Genomic DNA, 3,999 nt, shown 5'->3' with positions numbered 1-3,999 from the left:
ATTTATTATTTGTAAAAGTTGTCACATTAATATCCTTGATTTGAAAAAATCTCATAAACTAGAGCATAAATTTCTAATTTGTATACATATATATTGTTCATTACAAGAAGATATTCTTAGTAATATTATACCTACATAAAATTAGCTGTGTTTTTCTAGTATCTATTAAAAATGCTCATACACAGGGAGTTCCCCTCATGGCTCAGCAGAAACAAATCTGACTAGTATCCATGAGGATGCAGGTTCAATCCCTGGCCTCGTTCAGTGGGCTGGGGATCTAGTGTTGCCGTGAGCTGTGGTGTAGGCTGCAGACGTGGCTCAGATCTGGTGTTGTTGTGGCTGTGGTGTAGGTCAGCAGCTACAGCTACAATTTACCCCTAGCCTGGGAACCTCCATATGCCGTGGGTGTGGCCCTAAAAATAAATAAATAAATAAATAAATATGCTTATACACAATGGCTTATTGGTAGTCTCATCAGCCTTTATTTTAATTTTAGCGATTGAGTGTATCATTCTAGGTTGCTTTTTCCATTCTAATCTATTAAGTGAAAAATATGATCTGATACGAGTTTGAATGAATAGTCTATAAATTAGTACAAGAAAGTGTGCTCTCTGTATCAAATCCCAGTTTGGTATCATAGAATTAAAAAAAAATATGCTAAGGTTTAGCTCCAACAATAGAATATTGTAATATAGATGACATTTTATATCTTTACGAAACATTTTGTCTCTATCCATAATATCTTACATTAAGTAACAATGAAAGAAATCCCTTGTGTCTGTGTTCTACTAAAAACCCTTAAATGCCATGTATCATTTTGAACTCAAAAGAAAAGTAAGTAACAAGTGAACTGGTAAAATGGAAACCAAGCCAAGATAAAGAAAGATCAGAGAGAGGAACTCTGTGTCAGAGGCTAACAATCAAAAAAAAAAAAGAAAAAAAGAAAAAGAAAGAAAGAAAGAAAGAAAGAAAATATTAAACATAGTATTTTCAAACAACCAAAGGAGGAAGAAGGATGACACTAGAAACTGCAGATCAATAAGGCTCATTCACTTCAAAAATGATACACAATATCAGTTGAAATTCCAGGCACTAAGACTACACTTCTGAACAAAGAGACCCTGATTCCAGGTCTCTTAGAGTCACGGAGCTTACAAACTCCTGGGGAAAACAGACTCAAATTGGGCTTTGGTGCAAAGAATGACTGCAAAATACATTGCAGTCATTTTGAAGATAAAGGCATATGTGTGCATATTAGGCTTTTTCAGTCACGGGGTTTAAAGTATTTGCTGATGATACTTGTTTTCCTTCCTCGGTGCAAATGTACATAGCCTATCTTTTTAGAAGGATCACCGACTTTAGAACAATACATAATCATCATGGCGTTAATCTCCTTTGCTCCAAGAGAAAACTATTTTCAAAACTTGACTGTGAATGGAAGGACGGAAAAGCAGGATGGGGATTATGGGAATAGGAGGAAGTTGTGGGGTTTTGTTTTTGTTAATATGGGAGAGATTGAATATTATTTATGAGATAAGAATCTCTCCAAAGAAGTGGAAGAGATTAAAGATATAGGAGAGGAGGCAGTCAATGGACCCATGTGCTAGAGTAGAAAGAGGTCTACCTCTTTCCTTGAAACAGAAGGGGTAGAGCTATGGTAGGTCCAGTGAAGTGGATCACTTGGGAGTAAAGAGGAAAGAAAAGACCTTCCCTTTGCCACTATCTGCTGGAGATCAGGAAAGCTAATCCCTGTATGTTCTTTATCCCATTCATGTTCACTTAAGGATATGTCAGAGCTGAGGTTCTTTTAAGCTCTTCCAGAGTAAGAACCCTCTGAAAAGTAGGGATCCAATGTAAACCTGACATGTCAAGTATATTCATCAAAATTGTTCTGTGATGCTCTAAATGGGAGGGTCTGCATCTATCTCTGATTTCTAATTAACTTTCCCAGTTCCTCTCAGGAAGCAGAACAGGACAGACTTTTGGGTCAGGGATATTTCCTTGGATTTGCACTTCAACTTGGCTCTTTGAAACTCTGCACTAGCACTAGACCCAATGTTACATTAGGCAGGGGCTGAAGAGTTGCATCTTCACGTGTCTGCTTTTGGCAAGGTATTGAAAAGGAGTCATGCTACCAGATGGTATTTCTGTGATTAAAATCAACAGCCTAGGATATTATAAAGTAGAACTTTTATAATATTTTGTAATAAGCAGTGTAATAAGCAATTGTAATAATATTTTGTAATAAGCAGTTGTCATGATAACCATTGATATCTTTTGAAAAACAAGGCCTGCTTATTATTTCATAGGAAAATACTTTTAAAAAGAGGTTAATTACTTACTTTTTAAAAAAAAAAAAAAAGTCTAGTGCTCCAAATGTGCTGACCTTTTCTCTGATCATAAGTGGCTATTAGTAGTAGACAATCTAGCAAGTATTCTTCAAAAAAAACCACAAGTGATTGCTTTTAGGTAAAGGTACATCTTATCTATGAATGAAAAATCAACTGCTTTTGAAAGAGTGTAGAGTGATCAATTTGAGAACGTCTACTTGGATATTTTCTATTACTGCTAAAAAGATATCAAAACTTTCATTTTCAGGCACTTAAGCTGGAAATACAATTTTCTAGGCTTCATTAGAATCTTACAAAAAGAAAAGATTTGGTGGGCTTCATATTGTTACAAATATTTAAAAATTTGGTTTGCAAGAACAAATATTTTTCAAGAACATAGAGATTTCTACTAGTTAGATTTCAACCAGAAATCTTTGCATAATTAGCATGTAAGAGGAAAATCAAATGTCAAAGTTAGAAAATTAATGGTGCCTTTATTCCATCTGAAATCAACTCATTTCTTAAGAAGCTTTTTCTCATAAGAGCTATCAATCCAAGTTAAGAAATAAACTGAACTTAAAACTATGGAGTTCCCACTGTGGCATGGTCCCTGCAGAAGTGGAAGTTCAGTCCCTGGCTGGATAAATTCCATAGCCCCAGGTGTGGCCATTATGCACACAAAGACAACTTACAGAATGAAGAAAACAGTTTCAAGTTATGCCTAACTCTAAAATATGCAAACAACTTATACAACTCAAATGAAAAAAGCCAACAACGCAATTGAAAAATAGGCAAAAGACCTGAATAGACATTTCTCTAAGGAAGATATACAGGTGGCCAACAAGCACTTGAAACAATGCTCAACATCACTGATTATTAGAGAAATGCAAATCAAAACTACCATAAGATACCACCTCACATCAGTCAGAATAGCCATAATTAAAAAGTCCACAAATTACAAAGCTAGAAGGGGTGTGGAGAAAAGGGAACCCTCCTGCACTGTTGGTGGGAATGTAAGCTGGTACAACCACTACGGAGAACAGTGTGGAGGTACCTTAGAAAACAATACATAGAACTACCATATGACCCAGCAATCCCACTCTTTGGCATATATCCAGACAAAACTCTCCTTAAAAAAAGACACATGCACCCACATGCTCATTGCAGCTCTATTCACAATAGCCAAGACATGGAATCAACCCATAGGTCCATTGATAGATGATTGGATTAGGAAGATGTGGTATGTATACATAATGGAATGCTACTCAGCCATAAGAAAGAACAAAATAATGCCATTTTCAGCAACATGGATGGACCTAGAGACTCTCATCCTGAGTGAAGTAAGTCAGAAAGAGAAAGACAAATACCATATGATATCACTTATATCTGGAATCTAATGTACGGTACAAATGGACCTTTCCACAGAACAGAAACACATGGACTTGGAGAACAGACTTGTGGTTGCCAAGGGGGAGGGGGAGGGAGGATAGACTGGGAATTTGGGGTTAATAGATGGAAACTATTGCCTTTGGACTGGATAAGCAATGAGATCCTGCTGTATAGCACGGGGAACTATAACTAGTCACTTATGATGGAGCATGATAACGTGAGAAAAAGAAATGTATACACACACATACACACACACACACACGCACGCACACATATGTGA

General features: G+C 36.4%; 1 long non-coding RNA gene across 1 annotated transcript in view; it reads right to left on the bottom strand.

Moving 5' to 3' along the window:
• LOC146406837 (uncharacterized) overlaps positions 1-3,999 on the bottom strand; it is a 487,766-nt gene that overhangs the window by 32,909 nt on the left and 450,858 nt on the right. The window lies entirely within an intron of this gene.

Source organism: Sus scrofa, chromosome 1 (genome assembly GCF_054392235.1).
Source record: "Sus scrofa isolate SSC_HxYL_T2T_F1_AM1 chromosome 1, Sscrofa_HxYL_maternal_Yorkshire_Landrace_v2.0, whole genome shotgun sequence".
Classification (NCBI taxonomy): domain Eukaryota; kingdom Metazoa; phylum Chordata; class Mammalia; order Artiodactyla; family Suidae; genus Sus; species Sus scrofa.
This window is presented reverse-complemented; position numbering and strand designations above follow the sequence as displayed.